The 25,307-nt window shown below is 43.4% G+C and overlaps 1 protein-coding gene across 3 annotated transcripts in view; it reads right to left on the bottom strand.

The window, feature by feature from the left end:
• The window catches only part of LOC126481188 (cytotoxic granule associated RNA binding protein TIA1), a 984,901-nt gene that overhangs the window by 610,411 nt on the left and 349,183 nt on the right, over positions 1–25,307 (bottom strand). The window contains exon 1 of one of the 3 annotated variants that reach the window (XM_050104777.1): positions 8,670–8,773. The exons of the other annotated variants lie outside the window; for them this stretch is intronic. The gene's annotated coding sequence lies outside the window, so the exon portion shown is untranslated. Of the gene's footprint in view, positions 1–8,669; positions 8,774–25,307 lie in introns of those variants that run through there. 3 annotated transcript variants of the gene reach the window in all.

The following is a 25,307-nucleotide window of genomic DNA, read 5'->3' as shown; positions in this document are numbered from 1 at the left end:
TTAATTTATAGATTCAATTTTAAAAGACATGTTTTAGCCGTCACCATCGCTTATAAAGATTCTGGCGTTTATCAATTTCGGATAATATAATAAACCATCATTTTATATTTCACGACGACTGTCTCAGATATAAGCATATCCCGTTATTCTTTGTCAACCTCAACTGTAGCGTACCACAGTATAAGCACAGAAATTATATGTGCTGCTGACGTAACAAAAGCTCAATATACACTGTTGCCCATTAAAATTGCTACACCACGAAGATGACGTGCTACAGACGCAAAATTTAACCGACAGGAAGAAGATGCTGTGATATGCAAATGATTAGCTTTTCAGAGCAATCACACAAGGTTGGCGCAGGTGGTGACACCTACAACGTGCTGACATGAGGAAAGTTTCCAACCAATTTCTCATACACAAACAGCAGTTGACCGGCGTTGCCTGGTGAAGCGTTGTTGTGATGCCTCTTGTAAGGAGGAGAAATGCGTACCATCACGTTTCCGACTATGAAAAAGGTCTGATTGTAGCCTATCGCGATTGCAGTTTATCGTATCGCGACATTGCTGCTCGCGTTGGTCGAGATCCAATGACTGTTAGCAGAATACGGAATCGGTGGGTTCAGGAGGGTAACACGGAACGCAATGCTGGGTCCCAACGGCCTCGTATAACTAGCAGTCGACATGACAGGCATCTTATCCGCATGGCTGTAACGGATCGTGCAGCCACGTCTCGATCCATGATTCAACAGATGGGGACGTTTGCAAGACAACAACCATCCTTACGAACAGTATGACGACGTTTGCAGCAGCATGGACTATCAGCTCGGAGACCGTGGCTGTGGTTACCCTTGACGCTGCATCACAGACAGGAGCGCCTGCGATGGTGTACTCAACGACGAACCTGGGTGCACGAATGGGAAAACGTCATTTTTTCGGATGAATCCAGGTTCTGTTTACAGTATCATCATGGTCGCATCCGTGTTTGGCGACATCGCGGTGAACGCACATTGTAAGCGTGTCTTCGTCATCGCCATACTGGCGTATTACCCGGCGTGATGGTATGGGGTGCCATTGGTTACACGTCTCGGTCACCTCTTGTTCGCATTGACGGCACTTTGAACAGTGGACGTTACATTTCAGATGTGTTACGACCCGTGGCTCTACCCTTCATGCGATCCCTGCGAAACCCTACATTTCAGCAGGATAATGCACGACCGCATGTTGCATGCCTTTACAGACATTTCTGGATGCAGAAAATGTTCGCCTGCTGCCCTGGCCAGCACATTCTCCAGATCTCTCATCAATTAAAAACGTCTGGTCAATGGTGACCGAGCAGCTGGCTCGTCACAATACGCCAATCACAACTCTTGATGAACTGTGGTATCGTGTTGAAGGAGCATTGGCAGCTGTAACTTACACGCCATCCAAGCTGTGTTTGACTCAATGCCCAGGCATATCAAGGTCGTTATTGTTCTGGGTACTGATTTCTCAAGATCTATGCACCCAAACTGCGTGAAAATGTAATCACATGTCAGTTCTAGTATAATATATTTGTCCAATGAATACCCGTTTATCATTTGCATTTCTTCTTGGTGTAGCAATTTTAATTGCAATTAGTGTAATATTTTGATGACACGAAACCGGAAACCGCCAACATATGTTCTAATGATACTTGGTTTACAATGTCTGTTCCTTCAAACATGCATGCATGTCTGAAGGAACCGACATTGTAAACGAAGTATTACAAACCTAGACGAGGAAAACGACGGTAACAGTGAACACTTTATTCTCATCAACTCCGCTGCAGGAATGCAAGAAAATATGTTGCGAGCAACAGGGTTGTAGGCAATGTGGCATATAGAGGTGTCTGGGTCGATCCGGGAAGCCGGAATGTTTAAGGTAACCACTCGCAATAAACGCGAAAGCTCGCAATAAACGCGAAATCCGGGTTCGAGACCATATCCGTCACAAATCTTTTCGTGTCACCAATAGGTAATATATCCAAATCTAACACAGCTGATGTCAAAATAATTTGCAACTGGAGAATAAATTCCGCAATATTAATACAGCTGCAGATCGTCACCAGCGTCTGCTCTATATGACATGCATTGTAAACTAAATATTACAAACCTAGACGGGCAATCGGCGCCCATAGTTCTAACGTTGAATATGTTTCTCTCAATAACACTGTCGCAAGAAACCAAGTAGTACTGCGAGAAAATATGGGTCAGTCTGGTAAGTACTCACGAATATCTGAGGTGGTTAAGGCTACCGCTTGCAAAAAGCGAGTCCTGATCTGGCACAAATTTTCATGTGTCATTAACAGGTAATATTTCCGTACCTAGTACAGCTGATGACAAAAGAATATGCGATTGCTGAATAAATTTCTTAATATACGGGTATAAACTAGGGATTCTTACAAGAAAACTCGATTGGGCCAAAAGTGATCACGATGTTGGCCTAACCATGGTGTCTTTCTGCATAAGACAAACTTTGTTCGTTTGTCGAAGAGCGGGTAATACTTCTCAGGTAACAGAAGTTCTAACGAAAATAATGTTTCAGACTGTGCTAGAGGTTAACGTGAACAGCCGGTTTGAAGCCTGGAACGGTATCACCCGGCTCGATAAGTGAAATTATACTTGATGAAACATTTCACTAAGAAAAGTCTGTTACAGTAACCCTGTTAACGTGCAATAACGGCAACAATGAGCAAGAAACAAGAACTGTAAGCAAATTCCTCATTGCATCTGACGTGTTCTCTTTTCTTTTACAATAGTGGGTTATCAAGAAAAATGGCGGAGGTAATTTTGCGATTTGGTTCAAACAATTCTAAATTGGCTGAAAACGACGTATGTACTTATGGCAGTGAAACTTCTAGTTTTGACGAATTAGTGTGTAACTATGAGTGTTATCTGGAGATGGTAAAAGTGAATATTTTTTACTAGAAATAAGGATCGAAGATCTTTTCTTTTTTTGTGTCAGTACCGTGAGTTGTTTGATGTGGTCCACCACCATCCATCTCAGAACAGTCCTTGCAACAAACGTTTTCAGTTATTTGTTGGATAATCGTGATAATGTTTGTTTTGTGGGACGCTCAAATGCGCGGTTATCAGCGCCCTTACAAATTCCCAACCTTTGCTCAGTCCAGGAATGATGATGGAAAGATGAGGACAACACAAACACCCAGTCATCTCGAGGCAGGTGAAAATCCCTGACCCCACCGGGAACCGAACCCGGGACCCCGTGGTCGGGAAGCGAGAACGCGACCGCGAGACCACGAGCTGTGGACTGTTGGATAAACGTATTCCAATTTCTGTCTTTTCCTTCAGTTTTTACCCTCTGCAGCTCCTCCTGCTTCTATGGAAGATATTTCCTCACTCCTTAAGAAATGTCCTATCATCGTATCCCTTCTTCTTGCTAATGTTTTTCTCAGTTTCCTCTCCTTGATGATTCAGTGGAGAACCTCCTCATTTCTTATCAGTCCACCTAACTTTCAACCTCCTTCTATAGCATCATGTCTCAAACGCATCGATTTTCTTCGTTTCTGGTTCTCGGGCAGTCCACGGTTTACTTTCATACAGTGCTGTGCTCCAAGCGTACATTCTCAAAAAATTCTTTTTCAAATTAAGACTGATATTTAGGTTAGGTTAGGTTAGTGGTGTTTAACGTCCCGTCGACAACGAGGTCATTAGAGACGGAGCGCAAGCTCGGGTTAGGGAAGGATGGGGTAGGAAATCGGCCGTGCCCCTTCAAAGGAACCATCCCGGCATTTGCCTGAAACGATTTAGGGAAATCACGGAAAACCTAAATCAGGATGGCCGGAGACGGGATTGAACCGTCGTCCTCCCGAATGCGAGTCCAGTGTGCTAACCACTGCGCCACCTCGCTCGGTTACTGATATTTAATACTAGCAGACTTGTTCTGGGCATGAATGACCTCTTCGTCTTTGCTAGTCTGCTTTTCATGTCCTCCATCATGTGTTATTCTGCTTCCCAAGTAACAGAATTCTTTTGATGTCAAATTTAACGCTAAACTCATTTCTGCTACGCCTAATTACTATCGTCTTCGTTCAGTTTACTCTCAATTCGTAGTGTGTGCTCATTAAAGAGTTCATGTCATCGAACATATCCTGTGACTCTTCTTCACTTCCACTGAGGGCAGCAATGTCATCAGCGAATCTCACCATTGATGTCCTTTCAAATGGTTCAAATGGCTCTGAGCACTATGGGACTTAACATCTGTGGTCATCAGTCCCCTAGAACTTAGAACTACTTAAGCCTAACTAACCTAATGACATCACACACATCCAGCAGTCGCGCGGTTCCGGACTGCGCGCCTAGAACCGCTAGACCACCGCGGCCGGCATGTCCTTTCACCAATACTTTTAATCCTACTCCTGAATCATTCTTTTAAGATACAGATCGAATGATAGGGGCAAAAGACAACATCTCTGTACTCTTTTTAATGCAAACACCGCTGGTGGTCTTGTATTTTTATTTGTGCCTCCTGGTTCTTGTGCATATTGTATATTATCCGTTTTTCTCTATAGCTTGCCACTATTTTTCTCAGAATTTTGGACGAACTGAACGATTTTACACATTTTACATTGTCGAATGCTTTTTCCAGCTCGGTAAATCCAATGAACGGCTACTGATTTACTGATTATTCCTACGTCTCGCTTTGTCATCACGGAAAACATCACGACTGCATCCCTACTTTTTTTAAGGCCAAAACTGATCGTAAGTGCTCGTGTTAAACACAGCATGAGAACAATAGAATGTTAAACCTTCAAACGTTCCGACAAACGGAAACCTAATAAGTTTTGTTCTTATATATGCGCAATCGCAACTACATCACAACAGAACAGTTGTGTATTCATCAATTAGCACCAAAGTGGTCCGTATCTGTTGTTCAGAGAGCATTTCGCGCACACTTTCACTTGGAGCCACGCTGCAACAGTCTCCATTTATATCCGGATGAATAGTTTCAAGAAAATAGCTGCATCTGAAAAAGCAAAGTTCTGGTCGGCTTCCTGTGTCGAGGCAAAATGTTGATCACGCTCGAGCAGTATTCCAACGAAACCCTCACAAGTCAATACGTCGAGGAAGTTGTGAGCTGCAAATCTCACAAAAGCCGCCTACAAAATCCTACGTAAATGCTTGCACATGAAACCGTAGAGATTGCAGAACTACGGCCTGTACCGAAAACGAATCCCAGTACAAAATTCGGATTAAATTTCCTACATAAAGGTGCTGTTTATTTTTTCCGTAGGACCACAGCGAGCGAGAGAATATGAAAATCTTGCATGTTGTATTTGAAGCGTTGCAATAGGAGCAGCTGAATAACCTTCTATACCCTTCTCCGTTATTTGTGCCACCTGCTTTCTGTGAGTGGTTACTGCACGTTGACGTCGAGCAAAGGCGGTGGTGACATTAACGTCTCTAGATCGTATACTATACAAAGGTTGTTGTTGTTGTTGTGGTCTTCAGTCCTGAGACTGGTTTGATGCAGCTCTCCATGCTACTCTATCCTGTGCAAGCTTCTTCATCTCCCAGTACCTACTGCAGCCTACATCCTTCTGAATCTACTTAGTGTATTCATCTCTTGATCTCCCTCTGCGATTTTTACCCTCCACGCTGCCCTCCAGTACTAAATTGGTGATCCCTTGATGCCTCAGAACATGTCCTACCAATCGATCCCTTCTTCTAGTCAAGTTGAGCCACAAACTCCTCTTCTCCCCAATTCTGTTCAATACCCCATCAGTAGTTGTGTTATCTACCCATCTAATCTTCAGCATTCTTCAGTAGCACCACATTTCGAAAGCTTCTATTCTCTTCTTGTCTAAACTATTTATCGTCCATGTTTCACTTCCGTACATGGCTACACTCCATACAAATACTTTCAGAAACGACTTCCTAACACTTAAATCAATACTCGATGTTAACAAATTCCTCTTCTTCAGAAACGCTTTCCTTGCCATTTCCAGTCTACATTTTATATCCTCTCTACATCGACCATCATCAGTTATTTTTCTCCCCAAATAGCGAAAATCCTTTACTACTTTAAGTGTCTCATTTCCTAATGTAATTCCCTCAGCATAAAGAAAATGGCTCTGAGCACTATGGGATTCAACATCTTAGGTCATAAGTCCCCTAGAACTTAGAACTACTTAAACCTAACTAACCTAAGGACATCACACACACCCATGCCCGAGGCAGAATTCGAACCTGCGACCGTAGCAGTCCCGCGGTTCCGGACTGCAGCGCCAGAACCGCACGGCCACCGCGGCCGGCCCCTCAGCATCACCCGACGTACTTCGAATAAATTCCATTATCCTCGTTTTGCTTTTGTTCATGTTCATCTTATACCCTCCTTTCAAGACACTGTCCATTCCGTTGAACTGCTCTTCCAAGTCTTTTGCTGTCTCTGACAGAATTACAATGTCATTGGCGAATCTCAAAGTTTTTACCTCTTCTCCATGGATTTTAATACCTACTCCGAACCTTTCTTTTGTTTCCTTTACTGCTTGCTCAATATACAGATTGAATAGCATCGGGGAGAGGCTACAACCCTGTCTCACTCCCTTCCCAACCACTGCTTCCCTTTCATGTCCCTCGACTCTTATAACTGCCATCTGGTTTCTGTACAAATTGTAAATAGCCTTTCGCTCCCTGTATTTTACCCCTGCCTCCTTCAGAATTTGAAAGAGAGTATTCCAATCAACATTGTCAAAAGCTTCCTCAAAGTCTACAAATGCTAGAAAAGTAGGGTTGCCCTTCCTTAATCTATCTTCTAAGATAAGTCGTAGGGTCAGTATTGCCTCACGTGTTCCATCATTTCTACGGAATTCAAACTGATGTTCCCCGAGGTCGGCTTCTGCCAGTTTTTCCGTTCGTCTGTAAGGAATTCGCGATAGTATTTTGCAGCTGTGACTTTTGAAACTGATAGTTCGGTAATTTTTACATCTGTCAACACCTGCTTTCTTTGGGATTGGAATTATTATATTCTTCTTGAAGTCTGAGGGAATTTCGCCTGTCTCATACATCTTGCTCACCAGATTTTTGAGTTTTGTCAGGACTGGCTCTCCCAAGGCTGTGAGTAGTTCTAATGGAATGTTGTCTACTCCCGGGGGCTTGTTTCGACTCAGGTCTTTCAGTGCTCTGTCAAACTCTTCACGCAGTATCATACCTCCCATTTCATCTTCATCTACCTCCTCTACCATTTCCATAACATTGTCCTCAAGAACATCACCCCTGTATAGACCCTCTATATACTCCTTCCACCTTTCTGCTTTCTCTTCTTTGCTTAGAACTGGGTTTCCATCTGCCTGTGGGGCGGCGGGTGGAATAATTGTGTAAATGTTCCTATTATTCATTTAATGCTGTTGTTTGCCATTCTCAACACTGGCTCTCTAACTATTATATTGGCAACCAGAAAGTGATTAGCAAAACGTGAAGCCTGTAATTAGAATTCCTAGTGCCCACTTGATCTGAGAAATACATTTATAGCTACAGCTTATAGCTCTGAGGAATTAGGAGATTGTCTGGGATTCATAATCAAAAACCATTCTCGCTAAAATGTTCACTATATTCTGAAAGTCACAGACCAAAGAGAATCCACACAATCCAACTATATCAATGATACAGACGCGACGCGACTCCCGGCACAGGTGGTGCGCTAATCAGCGTCTGGAGAGAACTGGGGCCTTCTCCCTTCTTCACGCAGCTTTCTTACATATAGAGCCGCGGTGCGGACGCCTGATCAAATCTGCTCTCCCGACTAGCCGCTGGGCTAGTAATGCACCACTTTAAGTTATCGAATAAATCATTGCTTCCTTTGCTGATAGCCGATGAAGCTCACAATTTAAGTGTGCAATCAGCACACAGGTAAGTAATCATAATAAGTCTATCGTGGCTAAGTCAAATATTTTGGGCGAGATAATTAATTTAATTACACTACAAGCAGCAGACGAGCTCTGAACTTGCCCTTTGGAGATACGCTATCGCTATAGTTTTATAGTTATTCAGCTGAAACTTCTCACATCTTTATGATTATAGCGGATCTCCCTTCTACTTAAATTTAAACATCCTAGCTTTATTTATTCGCATACTTAATCTATCTTGTTTCCTTAATTTTTAAGTAAAAAACCAGAAAATCATGAATTTCAACTAAAATTTTAATTTGTGAGATCCAGAATACTGTTTCTACTAAATTTTAATGCAAACGGAACCTAAATATAAATTTTTAAGTTTCTAGCTCTTTTCTGTTGGGCCAATGATTTTTACAGAAAAAACGTCCAAATTTCGAAAATGGTTAAAGTTATTGAACTGATATTCAACACATATTGATTTAGTATTACTCCTGACATGCTAGAAACATTTCAGGTTATTTACTTGATTTTTTAAAGTATTGCGCAACATTTATGACGTCAGAGCTGGTTACAGCGGACTGGCTGGCACACAATGGAAAGACTGATGTGAATTTTATAAGGCGTGAGTAGGCTGCTTCCCTACATGACAAAGGTAAAAAGGTAAACTTTGTGAAATGCTTTAATTTTTTTTTTTTTTGCTATTGGGACTCAAAGAGTTGAAAGGACGAACTTTGAAGCGAGCAAGTCGTATCGTTTCGTTTGTACGAATTTGTGAATATGCTAACTTCTTCTGCACTTACCCCGAACGCAGCGAGGAGAGTAGACGGGAAGGCGCGGAAGAGGCTGCCACCGGCGCTTGTACTGGTCGCGCCGGAGCCTGGCTCTCGCCTAAGTACTGCAAGTGTCCTTGGAGGACCGCGCAATGAGGAGTGGTCCAGGGACGCCTGGGAGGAGCCGGCGAAAAAGGACAGGGCGTGGCGGCGATACGCCGGAATCGCGCCCGGGCGCATACCAAGCAGGCGGCGCCGTATAAATAAAACATGCTCGGCCGGCGGCATGAATAAACAAGGCAGCGGGCCGGACGGCAGGTGGCGCTAGCGGGGGCGGCGGCGGCGGCGGCGGCGGCGGCCGACCCACCAGGTGCACGGCGTCGAGGCCACAGACCCCCGCCGCCTCTCCTCTCGTGTGACACCGGTAATGCGTTGTTGTTTTTGCGACTAGTTTGATGCAGCTCTCGAGGCTCGTCTATACTGTGCAAGCCTCTTCATCTCTGAGTAACAACTACAACCTGCATCCCTAGGTCTCCAATTGTTACCGCTCTCCCCTACCCCGTATTTTGAAACTGATGATTTAAATGACACTTTTTGGAAACATAACCCACAACAGAATAGCGAAACAAACTGCCAAAACTACACCTCCCATCGGACAGTAACGAGAGGAGGAGGAAAGATCACTGTTATCAATTACACCGGTGCCAGGGACAGGAAAACCGGTCGCCAGAGGCCACAAGCCAGAAGAGACGCTGGTTACACAAAATTATTACTTAATGATTAGCCCTTCCACGAACTTAACTTGCAATTTTGCTCGAACAGGCAGTACACGACCTCCGATGGCAAGGATCCACACATCCGACCTCGCACGCGTCGCCAGCGTACCCAACACGCCACGGTCACGCGACAACACGCTCTGTCACCAGAGTTCACGTCTTCCCTGCAACGTTGACCGGTAGTGACCACTCCTTCATGTTAGGTGTCTCCTTTTGAACTCCAGTGTTGAAACGGAGGATTAAAGGAAGCATGTTAACGTCCCACCAAGGCGAAATGAACAGCAACTACTCTTGGGGCGATTCTGTATACAACCAACACGCGGGGAGCTCTTCTGTCAACTCGACCCGCTCGTTACACACAACCGACATACATCACGTGGCGACTCGGTACAACCGACCACGCCTGCTTCGCGCTGGAGAGCCACACTGCCCTCCCGTGTCCACCACACTCTATGCGCGCAGCGCCCCTTACTTCCGCGCCACCACACGAGGTTACAACCGGTCAAAGATCTCACTTCCTCCATAGCAGTTTCCCGGAAGCAAAAACGCAGATATCGATAGCAGAGGGAAAAGACAACCAAGCAGCCACTTAATGACAGACAACATATCAAACAAACATGTCAGGTTAAATGTTTTTGGTAACATCAAACACAAAGATACCATTGGAAACGACGGAAATGAAAATTTTGCGAAGGATTATGAGCCGTGTATTGTGTCGTGCTACACCTTGTGTTTGGATTGCATTGGTTTCTTCATTTCTTCCCCTGACATGTTTGTTTGATATGTTGTCTGTCATTAAGTGGCTGCTTGGTTGTCTTTTCCCTCTGCTATCGATATCTGCGTTTTTGCTTCCGGGAAACTGCTATGGAGGAAGTGAGGTCTTTGACCGGTTGTAACCTCGTGTGGTGGCGCGGAAGTAGGGGCGTTGCGCGCAGAGAGTGTGGTGGACACGGGAGGGCAGTGTGGCTCTCCAGCGCGAAGCATGCGTGGTCGTTACTACCGAGTCGCCACGTGATGTACCGGGTGATCAAAAAGTCAGCATAAATTTGAAAACTGAATAAATCACGTAATAATGTAGATAGAGATGTACAAATTGACACACATGCTTGCAATGACATGGGATTTTATCAGAACCAAAAAAATACAAACCTTCAAAAAATGTCCGACAGATGGCGCTTCATCTGATCAGAATAGCAATAATTAGCATAACAAAGTAAGACAGAGCAAAGATGATGTTCTTTACAGGCAATGCTCAATATGTCCACCATCATTCCTCAGCAATAGTTGTAGTCGAGGAATAATGTTGTGAACAGCACTGTAAAGCATGTCCGGAGTTATGGTGAGGCATTGGCGTCGGGTGTTGTCTTTCAGCATCCCTAGAGATGTCAAATGGTTTGAGCACTATGGGACTCAACTTCTGAGGTCATTAGTCCCCTAGAACTTAGAACTAGTTAAACCTAACTAACCTAAGGACATCACAAACATCCATGCCCGAGGCAGGATTCGAACCTGCGACCGTAGCGGTCTTGCGGTTCCAGACTGCAGCGCCTTTAACCGCACGGCCACTTCGGCCGGCCCTAGAGATGTCGGTCGATCACGATACACTTGCGACTTCAGGTAACCCCAAAGCCAATAATCACACGGACTGAGGTCTGGGGTCCTGGGAGACCAAGCATGACGAAAGTGGCGGCTGAGCACACGATCATCACCAAACGACCCGCGCAAGAGATCTTTCACGCGTCTAGCAACACTTTGTTTTTTTTTTTTTTTTGTTCTAATGAAACCCCATGTCATTCCAAGCATGTGTGTCAATTTTTACCTCTCTATCTACATTATTCCGTGGTTTATTAAGTTTTCAAATTTATACTCACTTTTTGATCACCCGGTATGTCGGTTGTGTGTAACGAGCAGGGTCGAGTTGACCGAAGAGCTCCCCGCATGTTGGTTGTATACAGAATCGCCCCACGAGTAGTTGCTGTGCATTTCGCCTTGGTGGGACGGTAACAAGCTTCTTTAAATCCTCCGTTTCAACACTGGAGTTTAAAAGCAGACACCTAACATGAAGGAGCAGTCACTACCGGTCAACGTTGCAGAGAAGACGTGAACTCCGGTGACAGAGCGTGTTGTCGCGTGACCGTGGCGTGTTGGGTACGCTGGCGACGCGTGCGCGGTCGGATGTGTGGATCCTTGCCATCGGAGGTCGTGTACTGCCCGTTCGAGCATAATTGCAAGTTAAGTTCGTGGAAGGTCTAATCATTAAGTAATAATTTTGTGTAACCAGCGTCTCTTCTGCCTTGTGGCCTCCGGCGACCGGGTTTTCTGTCCCTGGCACCGGTGTAATTGAAGACAGCGATCTTTCCTCCTCCTCTCGCTACTGTCCGATGGGAGGTGTGGGTTATGAGTAAATTCATGCTTCTTGTTGGTTGATCATGTGGTCGCTCATTCAGGACTGTGTGGTGTAATGTTTCCTTGCACTAGGTTAGCTCTAATTCTGTCAGCAAGTTAAGCCAACTTATAACAAGTTTTCGCTGGCTAAAAGTCGGTGCAGTGACCAGCCTGCGAGTGGCAATTGTGTTTACACGCGTATTTAAATTGGTCAGTATTCTGTCTAGCCTGAACATCCCAGAGTGGGTGATTTGTGGCCGCCTTACACGGGTCAGTCTTATCTGTTATGTTCTAATGATATTCGAGGACATTTTTGTTTAAAATTTTTTTTAAATTCCTCCAAGTTTCTAAATTCCTTTTATTGCCATTAATCGTGTGTTTGCTTAGACCTGTTTAATTTTTTTTATGGCGGTGTTGGTAGCTTCACTACCTCACTGTATGTTATTAACAAAGTTCTGTATTTACTTTAGTAGCCTGTTTACTAATGTTCTTTAAATTTTTTTAAACTGTTGTATTGCTACAAATTACTTTGATTGGCTTTAGCGGCGTGTTTAAAAGGTAGTTTATTGCCGTACTGCGAGCTTCTGTGTTTCTTTTAAATTTTTATTGTTGTATTGCTATAAATTACTTGACTGACGTTAGCGGCGTGTTTAAAAGGCTGTTTATTGCCGTACTGCTAGTTTCTGTAAGATAAGAATAAAACATTCGTGAAAATCTCAACTCGACAGTAAACTACTAGAAATTTGGCCCCGTTTCCCAACTTGTGGTGTGGCTTGTAGTAACCGTAACTACTGTGTGTGTCAGATTACAGGGAACACTCTGAGAGATAGTGAGGGAAGTGAAAACATTAGGAAAGGATGTAAAGTAGCTTTCATTAGTCGGTGGGTAACAGGAGAAACGATAAATGGCATGAACACATAGACAGGATGCTCAAAACGAAGACTATGAAAAACGTAAGAAATAAAAAACCAGTGTGGTAAAAGAAATACTGGCTGTCGAAGGAAAAGATGAAGTGTCAATCTGAGGGTAGGCTGAGGGGTACCGAACGAGACAGCCTTTAGCCTAGGAAAAAATGGAAGAAGAAGGACGATTATTTTATGCCTCACAATGTGCCACAATTTTTAGGCAACTTGTAGTACTTTTCTGTAAAAGCTGTAAACCACCTTTTCCTCCCTTTACCTTTTCCCTGCTATCCAGATGTCTCTAAATATACAAATACTATAAATGTAGGTTTTCCATATTTTCACCTATCTTCTAAGATAAGTCGCATGGTCAATATTGGTTGTTCATGCATTTCTCCTGATCAGAGACTGATCTTCTTCAGTGTCAGTTTCAACCAGTTCTTCCATTCTTCTGTAAATGGCTAGTAAGTATTTCGCAACCATGACTTCTTATGCTAATGATTCTGTCAACACCTGAGTTCTTTGGAAGTGTAATTACTATATTCCCATTGAAATCCGATGATATTTCCCCTATATTGCTTACCTAGTGAAAAACGTCTTTGGCGCGAAACAGCCGTTGGTTTTACCGACAGCACGCGATCTGCCCGTTTGTCTAAGATCCCGCTTTTCTAACCGCATCATTTGAACTTCATCTCTGAGCCTTCTACAGCTGTCTTTGCCGTTGTCGTCATGTCTAAACTACTGACTGCGATGTGTTTTCCCAGTAGATTGTGTTTTGGTAGGAACTCATGATGAAGGTAACATCAGTGAAAAACATTAAAGATCGCGATGGTTATTTTATGAAAATGACGGGTTTCGGTCCAGTCTTAGACCATTTTCAGAACAGCACCATCAGCTGAAGTTGACGATGTCTAGAACAATCAGTAGATTCGCTGAAACTGGGGCATCATCAATTTCAGCTGATAGTGCTGTTCTGAAAATGGCCTAAGAATGGGCCGAAACCGGTCGCTTTAATAAAATGTCCCCGCGAAGCATTCATCTTCGTGGACGAATCCCCGTTGAGGAATGGAACAATCTGGACCAACAGTTCCTTGATGAGCTTGTGGATAGTATGCCACGACAAACACAGGTTAGCATGAATGCAAGAGGACGTGCTACTGGATATTAGAGGTACCGATGTGTTCAGCAATCTGGACCACCACCTCTGAAGGTCTCGCTGTATGGTGGTACAACATGCAATGTCCATTTTCATGAGCAATAGAAAGGGCAGAAAAGATGTTTACGTTGATTTCCATTCCAATTTTCTGTACAGGTTCCGGAACTCTCGGAACCGAGGTGATGGAAAACTTTTTTGTGTGTTTATATAGGCTACTGACAATAGTGTCTTTCGACAGTTGTACACTTTTTAATTAATGTGAAACTAAAATCAGAACATAAAGAACAGACACTAAATGCACATCACACACAATTATGACCTGCTGTAACACTTCATGGTCCTGGTTATCATCATATTCATGCAGCACATTCTGTGGCTTGAGGATAAAGCTGCCGTACACCTCTAATTATGAAATTTTACTATTACATATATCATGTGGGCACTAAATTATGTTGTCAACCTTACATAATAATTGAGCAGCGCAGAGCAACAGAATTATGGTTTGTGCTTTGAGCCCATACTGAAATAAATATCTGAGATATCGGTGAGACAGCTTTTCGTGAATGTTCATATGTACAGTATAGGGCCACAGATACAGATGAAGCTGGTTTACCTTGAGATAAACAAATGTCAGGAGCATTCATACATGCTACAATCTCAAAATCGATGATCGTGTGCTTTAGGTCCTTACTGGCCTCTATGACTCATTTGTAGCTGTACTAACGCCATGCTGTAGCCATGACCTTTCTCAATAAAAAGGAGTACACGCATTCTTAACAACTGCCCATGTAAGTACTGGCACATACAGGAATAACATTTTAAGGATACGGTGCTGCTTTGATTTTATCCATACTGGATGAGAGGTCGTGGTTGTGAATGTCAATGTTAAACAACTAGCCAGAGCTAACGGACATCACCAAAACGTTGTCAATAAATTAATACGACAGAAACAGAGCGCGAATGCATGGAAGAATAACGCAAATAATATTACGTGAGTCACAATATCATACTTCGATGATATTTCGCAAAAAGTGGCTAACATTTTCAAACCTTTTAAAGTTGATACTGCTTTTCAGACGAACGGTTTAAACTAAGAAATAATTTACAGCAGGAAAACGGTAAATGTGAGAGAGCTGGGGTCTATAAAATTCAGTGTAACACGTGCAAGGCAAGCTATGTAGGCCAAACTGGTAGGTCCTTTAAAGTACGTTATAAAGAACATGGCGATGCTTTCCAGCTTAATAATTTCGAAAAGTCAGCTGTAGCCACGCATATTTGGGAAACGGGACACCCCATGTTGGGAATAGATCAGGATCTCGTTATTTTACATAGACAGGACAAAGGCAAAAAGCTGGATCTACTAGAACAGCTGGAAATTACGATACATAGCGTGGATAATCAGAACACACTGAATGAACAGCTAACTGGTGATACAAATAACTTCATCAAATATTTCACTGATTTCTTTTAGTAGCTACATTTTTAGCAATTGGCAGGATACCATCATTTCATGAGGGCCTTGGAACATGTATACGTTATCGGTTTGTATAGACATCGCTGTGACTTCCTTGTTTACTTGCGCGTGAGCTTACTCGCGTTTCAGTGTCGTATTTGGTTACGTGGTGTGTGGTATCAACGAAGACGCACGGGCGGTTTACGACGATAGAGGAGAGAGCCATGTGGTTAGATGTTGAACACCATAGGCGACACCATTTTAGAATTTTTTATATTTTGACGACTATGTGGAGATGCACCTTGGAAGACACGGCTGCAACAAGGGAAGTAGCCACGATGTTTTAATTTTAGTATCAATTTTATTGTGCCTGGTGCATGTTCCATTTTTGCGACTTTTAACAGGTTCTTTTACTTTTTATTATTCTGATGATGGAAGCTGTAGCGTTGCTCTTGGGGGGGCAAAAGAGAAATAGAACTGTCATTTTATTTTATTTTTTTTTGAAAAAATGTGGAAAAAGTGGATATTTTGGTGGGCCACTTGGCAACAGAATCAGGGATTGATTACACTATTATAATAACATATGTTGAGCATTAAATACCTGAATAAGAGAAACATTATCATTTCTGTGCATTTTTATATTCGCGATGTAGTCATACCCGGAACAACACTAAGGGGCCAGAAGATTTATGGACTTTAAAAGAAATGCAACACTACACAATTTGAAAAAATAATTGGCTCAGAAATAATAGGAAAACGGTAATGTTCCTTCTGCCTCATGCTGCGTTCGGCCCATCAGCGTGATCGTAATTTCTGGTGGTGAACTAACACAAAATAATTATCAATTGAGTGAATGAGGAGATGGAAATCATCAAGGTTAATTTACTAAAATAAGCACACTTATCTGTAACACACTTTTTTTAATGCTACGTGCCTTTTCATATTAAATTACAATAGATGACCATTGTGGTTAAATACTTTATACATAACAGTCAAAATGTCCTCTTGTTGCTGTCTGTTCGTAATCATTTACAAGAAACCACATGTTTTCTGATTGAAAAAAAATAACAATTAGCATATTCACTCAATATTTTCACATAAAATATAAAATACAGTTGCGGAACGCAGCAAGTCCGCGTCCGCCTTTCATAGAATATAAACAGTAAAAGGTGAGGCACCAAAAGCGTCATTTGTCTTGAAACAACAGAATTCTTTTTTATACTATTAATCGATACATGTACATAGATATTTAGAGGCACCGCGCAAGAACGGCAAAGATGCTGCTATGCGATTGTTCATTTCTTTTACTTTACAATTGTTCAATAACTTTAGGCCATCAGGCGTTTACCATTGAGCGTATATTAACGCTTGTGAGGCGAAAATTACTAATATTACAAAGCTTGACTTCCGACACGCGTCAGTCTTAGTGTTTTACACTATAAACAAGTGGTTGAGTCGATATATTTTTTAACACTGACAGTGTTGCTTGTTAGACCTAATTTATACATAAAAAAAGAAAGTACGGTTATATAGTCTGTTGGCCATCATAAAGACGCTGTTAGAGAACACAAAAAGCACCGAAGACTGCAGGAAAAAGCAAGCTCCTCAGAGATCAATACACTTTGAAATTCAGAAGCACAAGAAGGGATAAAACTGACTAGAGACCAACGATCACGAAGGACAAGGACGCTTGTCTCTCAGCAAATGTGCGACCGCTCCAAGGCAATAAACAGGCGTACATTATTACGCCGGGTCGTCAAAGTTTGCTCCCACGCTTATCCTCGAAATTGATCGTTCCGCGGAGTAACCACCGTAGGACGCGGTATTTTTTTCTGCTCGGAGCGGGAGATTCAATTATCTCTGGATGTGCTGCAAGTTGGCGGAGGTCAGGGGGCGGGCTGAGGTGCTCTGTGGGATGCGGTAGGATGCCCCGACCCCGACAATTTATGGCGGCCAACTTGGACAAACAGGACTGGCTGGCACTAGCGGCGTGTGTAGAACCACGCGTGGTCGGCCGACCATGCCGTTCCGCTGCACTGGTAGTTGCTACTGCTGCGGCCGAGTCGCCTGTAGCCTCCGCTTCACATGCATATCGCATACACGTACTTGTTCACATCATCTTCCATGTAAAGGGCAACCATGGAAATAACTCCTTTGTTGTTCTGAGCGTGTGGGGTTGATCTGTTATTCTGCGCAACGGATTAATCTGAGATGTACCCTTTACCCTATGGCTCCTGCAAGATGCAACTTCCACCCCCACCCTACTACAGAAGTCAGACAGATGCTCCTAACGTTTTAAAGAGAAACGCCTGAAAAACTTTCAGCAATAAATATCTTCTGGAGTCATCCGCTGTAAGGAATTGACACAAAAATTCACAAAAATTCTTACATAACTTGTGGGATACTTGGGTACTGGAGTAGTGCTAATTAGTGTAAGAAATACATGAAACTAACGAAAGTTATTATTTATTTTTGCAAAACTCTGAGAAATCACAATGGCACTTCTAGTTATGAATTGAACAAGTTATATCCTGGTTCTTTACGGAATGTGAAGTTACCTCTCAAGGATAGGATTCGCTAATGAAATTTCTATACAAAGTTTAAGATGCTTGTTAACTTGGCAGAATGGCTGAGAGCCGCGCCTACACAACTTGAATAATCATCCTTTAGAATGTTGCTAGGTACGGTCGAGGCTGTCGCGTTTGAAATGCAGTGAAGTGTACTGTTGTGGAGGAAATATGGGGCTCGCAATAGCTGTAGAGCTGTAGCGCACAATACCGTAAGCTGCGATGACTGTTGTCTGCGCCGCTCGCTGCTGACAAATAAGATAACTCTCGTTCTATCTGGATTGACCTTCGCCAATCAATCTCTCCCTATGCCTTGATGAAGTCCTATTCGCCCCTAGCCTAACTATTGGTACACCGGTCAGATAACCAGTCCACCGCGACGCCACAAAAATTCGCTCCCAGGCGTTTAACTATAACTCTGTCCGTTCACATCGCATGTCTGCAGCTCGTGGTCGTGCAGTAGCGTTCTCGCTTCCCGTGCCCGTGTTCCCGGGTTCGATTCCCGGCGGGGTCAGGGATTTTCTCTGCCTCGTGATGACTGGGTATTGTGTGATATCCTTAGGTTAGTTAGGTTTAAGTAGTTCTAAGTTCTAGGGTACTGATGACCATAGATGTTAAGTCCCATAGAGCTCAGAGCCATTTGAACCAATCACATTGCACAATAAGTGTGTCGGCCAACACATTGAACAATGCTTAATCGCAAGGACTCAATATAGAGTCGCCCTATGATTCGCTCTCGACAGAGGTGCTCTCCCAGTAAAGTACTGAGGAGAGACTTGTTCATCGCTCTTTCGAGTACACGTACGAGCGCGCATGTTCTTGTTACGTGTTCTCGCTCCATAAGCCAGACATGAAGGGGCATATCTTTCGGTCTCTTCCATTATTCCTTCAGCTCATGACGTCAGAAATATCGTCTGTCAATCAGCATTGCTCTTCTAAAACGGGAGAATGACGTTTCGTTTAAGGCGACCAATCCCAAAGCTTGTAGCTTTGGCGTTTGGCGTTTGCTGTCTCCCTGTGAAAATCTCTGAAACTGTGTGCTATGTGTAGAATGCGTAGGCTGGCCGCTCCCTCACAATGTAGCGGAATTTGCTTTTAAACCGAACACGGGGTCGTTTCCCCTTTTTACTCGGGTCCACACTGTCTTTTACGGGTGGTCACCAGCCGACATGGGCTGGGTCGTCCTCTGAAGGGCCTGGCGTCCCGCTGTGCGGCCTCTCTCCCGAACTAAAAGCCTCTGTGACCGTCATGTCTGGAATGTATGTGTGCACGCCAGCCTCGAGTATTTCAACCATGGTGCGCTCACTTGTCAATTGCATATCGTTTACATGAATTCATACAACATTGACTTTATCTTATCGAGTTTGGGTTCGAATGAAGCGTCTTGATGTGTGGAACATGATTGTGAGGGCAGAATATGTAAGCACTGAAGGTCAGGAGACCGCTACGTGTTACATTGATATTAAGGAAGCACTCACCCATATGTCGCCTTTCTCCTATGCAGTCCACTCGTGCACCTACATCAACATGTACAGGGCTACTTTGCAAATCACACACAAGTGCTTAGCAGAGTGTTCATCGAACCATTTTCACACCAGCTGCCCATATTCCACTCTCGAATAGCGTGCGGGAAAAACGACCAACTATCTCTTTCCACGCAAGTCAAGAAAATATTTTCCAATTCGGAGGAGAAAGTTAATGACTGAAATTTCGCAAGAACATCCTGCCGCAACGAAAAACGCCTTTGTTTCAATAATTTTCACCCTAAATGACGTATGGTTTCTGTTGTGTACATAGTTCTGCGTAGTCAGCGCATACACATCTTTCCCACTAGAGCGCGCCCCGCTAAGCACAACAGCACTACGAGATGGCGCTGCCATAGAGACGGACCAAATTCTGCTTCCGCCAATCCGCATATTAATATGTAACACAGCCAATGAGATTGCTGCTAACGTAGAACCTTTTCTCCTCGCAGATCACACTCGCGCAGTGATACATGAACGTGCGAGGTATTATAACGAGTGTAAAGACCTCTGATTAGTGAGTCTGCATTTGTCTGTACCAGTCTGTATTAATCTGTACCAGTCTGTACGAGTTCTACATTTGTCTGTACCAATCTATAGTCAGGTTTCAGTCTGCGCCTAATACGATTACCATATTCCTGTACATAGCCATGAAGATAAATGTATAGGCACTTTTGTCAATTATCAGAGATGTATGTGAGAATAATATTAACGTACCAATACAAAAGGAACTTCAGATTGTCAATTGTAAATAGCATCCAGAACCAAGTTATGTTATTTTTATGCCTGTTATTATTTTAATAAATGTGTGTGAAAATTAATCAAGTTCTGTTTAAAGATTGTCACCGTCAATCTGGTACTCTAAGCGTGCAAGTGGAATCGTCTCACCTAACGGCAGAAGATAAACACGCCACTATAAGACCACGAGACATATTGCTGACACTCGCCTACTTCGTTAGAACGACAAGTCAAATAATCTGATGGTGTGTGTACTGAAGGTCTTACAGTACGCACACCACGTTTTCAGTGGCACTTTCTCCTCTATTTCTCGATAATACAAAACATGCTGAACGTCTTTGAACATTCTTGATGTACTCCTGAATCCTGTCAGGCAAGGATACCACACCGCACAGCGGTAATCCACGAGAGGACGGACAAGTGTAGTGTAGGCAGTCTCTAAGAGTAAATCTGTTGCATTTTGTTGAACAGTACTGTCAATAAATCACAGCCTTTGGTTCGCCTTCCCCACAACTTTTTCTATGTATTCTTACCAACATAAGTTGTTCGTAATTGTAATTTCTAGGTATTTAGTTGGGCTTATGGCCTTTAGGTTTGATTGATTTATCGTGCAACCGAAGTTTAACGGATTCGTTTTAGCACTCAAGTGAATGACCTCACCCTTTTAATTATTTACGGTCAATTGCCAATTTTCACAACATAGAGCTATCTTATCTGAATCGTTTCTCAATTGGTTTTGATCTTCTGATGACTTTACTAGGCGATAAACGACAGCATCATCTGCAAACAGCCTAAGACGGCTGCTCATATTGGCTTCTACATCGTTTATATAGATAAGGAAGGGCAGAGGGCCTGTAACACTACTTTGGGAACGCCAGAAATCATTTCTATTTTACTCGATGACTTTTCCGTCAATTACGGCGAATTCTGACTTCACTGGCAAGACATCACGAATCCATTCACATAACTGAGACGATATTCCATAAGTACACAAACTGATTATAATCAGCTTTTGAGATACGGTGTCAAAAGCCTTCTGGAAATCCGTAAATACGGAATCAGTTTGTAATCCCTTGTCGATGGCACTCAACACTTCGTGTGAATAATGAGGTAGTTATGTTTCACAAGAACGATGGTCTTGTAAATTCTTGTTGAGTACGTGTCGATAGACAGTTCTCTTCGAGGTAATTAGTAACGTTCGAACACAATGTAAGGTTTCAAAATCCTGCTGCATGTCGACGGTAATGACATGGGCCTGTAATTTAGTGGATTACTCTTATTGCCTTTCTTGAATATGGTGTGACCTCTGCAACTTTTCAGACTTAGGATACGGATCTTTCGTCGAGCGAGCGGTTGTATATGATTGTTACGTATGGATCTATTCCATCAGCATACTCTGAAATGAACTTAACTGGTATACAGTCAGGATCGGAAAACTTGCTCTTATTAAGAGATGTAAGTTGCTTCAGTAATCTGAGGATATCTACGTCTAAGTTATTCATGTTGGCAGCTGCTCTTGATTCGAATTATGCAATATTTACATCGTCTTCTTTGGTGAAGGAATTTCAGAAGGCTGTGTTTACTAACTCTGCATTGATAGTATTTCCATTGCTATCGCGCAGTGGAGGCACGATTTTATCAATTCTGATGGAATCTGTCTATCCCTCCTGCCTTATTCGACTTTAAATCTTCCAAAGCTCTTTTAAATGCTGTTTTTAATAACTAGATCCCGTATCTCTTAGTGTCAGCATTGGTGATCGCGAAGTAGATGAAGTTAAGGAATCCTGCTACCTAGGCAGCAAAGTAACCCATAACGGACGGAGCAAGGAGGAAATAAAAAGCAGACTAGCACTGGCAAAAAGAGCGTTCCTGGCCAAGAGAAGTTCACCAGTACCGAACTACGAAAGGCAGCACGATGCATCGACTCTGGCAACTGGTTCAGTACGAGCTCAGAATTTCAAAACCACGGCCTTTGCAACACAACAGCAGTGGAATTTACATGCCAGCATAAGGGGGCATCCGTAATGTACACAGATCAGTAACCCTCCTCCCCCCACTTACACTCCCCCACACTCAACCTTGACTCTTTGAAGAATCGAACTCCCGCGTACAAAAAGCTTGAAACGTCTGATTACAAATGAATTACTGTGTTAAATATTTGATGTTAAGCATGTAAAAACTATACGCCTGAAAGAGGGAAAGATGTAAAACCACCGTAGGCTTCCAGTTTGATTCCTTTAATGCATAGTGTATAATAATTGCATTTCTGACTAGTTTAGATGTTTAGGTGTTTGAAACGGATGACGTGTGTGTCACACTGAGCGCGGAAAAGTGCATGGTATGCTGCTAATTGAATTTGCATGGACTACTAAGGCACCTGTCAGTGATGTTTTTGCTTACATGACGTGTTGCGAAATTTGTGGTTGTGAGCTGGTAAGTGCAAGACTGTGCTTGTAACATCAGACACGTGTATGTCCTCAAATAACACGAAACAAAATCTTTACGTTTAACCGACACATCACCTACATTATATAATTGACAATAATTTTAGCCTGAAAGTGATCAGTAATGTAATTTACAGTAGCGACAAAAAGTATTTTGACAAACACATTTTCGAAGGAAAAATAACTTATTCAAAGGAAAATATTTATAACTGTCATGCCAATTGCTTAGCAGCGATAATTGCGCTAATATCACAAAAACAAGAAACATTGTGTTCCATAACTGGAAATATCACATATTACTGTAGCTAAACGAAAGTCATGTTACAGCTTAAAAGACTTGAAAAACTCGAGTCGATATACATAGCCATTAATATTTGGTTGTGTAACCTTTCGCCTTAATTAGAGCCACACAATGTGATGGCATGGAGCCAATGAGGGCAGGCAAACGATGCAGGGGAACTTTAACGGAAAATTGCAATAATTGGTCGCAGCTGGAGAATTTTCGTCGGCTTAGTCTTCGATCGAGTTCCTCATATAGATGTTCAATCAGATTCAGATCTGGGCTTTCGCTAGGCCTCTTAAGTGTCCTTCCTCCCATCCTTCTCAAAAAGTTTGTCACATCAGCAGAAGTTTCCTTAGGATCATTGTAATGCTGAAATTCCCAGTTTCGTTCGAATTTATCTTTAGATGGAGCAACAAGCGAGTTTTCAAGATTTCACAATATTTGAAATGATCCATAATTGACTCAGTAGGCACCAGATGGCCGAAAAATGAACGGGAGAAGCATCCCCACACCAAGACGTTCCCGCCACCATGCTCAGCAGTGGGTACTTGGAACCGGACGTCGTTTCTTGCACTGACCGGTATTCGGGAATATCGAATCTCATCGGAAGACAAGAAACTATACTTGCTTTCGTCGTTTCGGAGCTCACAGGAGCACTGTCCACATGTCCAGTGCTTATGCGCTCTGGCAAGCTTTTGGCTTGGGCGCCGGCAATGAAGACTGTACACTTCGAGGATATGTTTTACAGTAGTGTTCGATACTTCCATGTCGTGGAATTCAGGCAGCTCTCTGTTTGTCTCAACAGCAATCTTATTTGGGTCACCCTTTGACATCCTCCTTACGATTCTTCGTTCGGAATGTGACTTTGCTAGGCCTACCCGTTCTTTGTTTACTATTCGTGGCCCCTGCTAATTGTTTACTCTTATTCCAAACACTCAAAATATGTCTGGACGAATCAAGAATCCTAGCAAAATCTGCCTGAGACTTTCTTCGCTGTAGGCCTTCGACTACCGAATTTTTTAGGTCTGCTGAATTCTCTTTGACCTTGGCCATGTTGTAGACTGCATAAAAACAGAGCAAAAGCTAATGTAGACCAAAGGTTTTCGACCAAATGCTGGCATGGGAATTTGTTTTTCGACGGTAAATCGCAGTGTCAAAACACTTTTGAACCGACCACAACAAAACACTGTCGTGTCGCACTTACCGTCACTGCCCTGAATCCTGATGCATGGGTTTATATGGGCGCATGCCGCTGCAGAGAGAACCAAGACGGGATGACTACGCAGGGAAGCGCACGGCGCACACCTTAGCGGAGAAAATGTGTTTGTCAAAATATTTATTTTCGCTGTTGGATGGGCATGATGCATTAACGAATTAAAACTGGGAGCATACGATGGTTAAAATGGTTCCATTACTTCGACAATACACTGAGGCTGTGGACATAAAAGAATTATTATTTTACTTTAATTATCGGTCAGTGGGATAAGGTGTCATGTCACAGAAAGCAAATTTTTCATGAGCCGCAAAGAACTGATTTACTACATAACGGCTTTATGCAAGGTGTGCTGGAGTCGAAAATGGTTGGTTGGTTGGGGAAGGAGACCAGACAGCGTGGTCATCGGTCTCATCGGATTAGGGAAGGAAGTCGGCCGTGCCCTTTCAGAGGAACCAAACCGGCATTTGCCTGGAATGATTTAGGGAAATCATGGAAAACCTAAATCAGGATGGCCGGACGCGGGATTGAACCGTCGTCCTCCCGAATGCGAGTCCAGTGTCTAACCACTGCGCCACCTCGCTCGGTAGTCGAAAATGGCTCTGAGCACTATGGGACTTAACATCTGAGGTCATCAGTCCCCTAGAACTTAAAACTACTTAAACCTAACTAACATAAGGACATCACACACATCCATGCCCGAGGCAGGATTCGAACCTGCGACCGTAGAGGTCGCGAGGTTCCAGACTGAAGCGCCTAGAACCGCTCGGCCACTCCGGCCGGCTGCTGGGGTCGCTATGTAGCAATTGGCCCCAGGGTGAAACAAAGGAATAATGGAATAAGTGGATGATTCCAGAGTATTGTATTGTATTTTAACCGGGGACCTAGAAACGACGGAGAGGCTCCGCCCCCGCCGCAGCCGCAGTGGTCCACTTCACTCCTCCTCCGCCCCACACCGAATCCACGGTTATTGTGGTGTTCGGCCCGCAGTGGACCCCACAGGGAATGTCTCACACCAGACGAGTGTAACTCCTATGTTTGCGTGGTAGAGTAATGGTTGTGTACGCGTATGTGGAGAACTTGTTTGCGCAACTACCGCCGACATAGTGTAACTGAGGCGTAATAAGGGGAACCAGCCCGCATTCGCCGAGGCAGATGGAAAACCGCCTAAAAACCATCCACAGACTGGCCGGTTCACCGGACCTCGACACAAATCCGCCGGGCGGAT

The sequence above is a fragment of the Schistocerca serialis genome, chromosome 5 (assembly GCF_023864345.2).
Source record: "Schistocerca serialis cubense isolate TAMUIC-IGC-003099 chromosome 5, iqSchSeri2.2, whole genome shotgun sequence".
NCBI lineage: Eukaryota > Metazoa > Arthropoda > Insecta > Orthoptera > Acrididae > Schistocerca > Schistocerca serialis.
The sequence above is the reverse complement of the archived record's forward strand: the minus strand, read 5'-3'. Positions and strand labels throughout refer to the sequence as shown.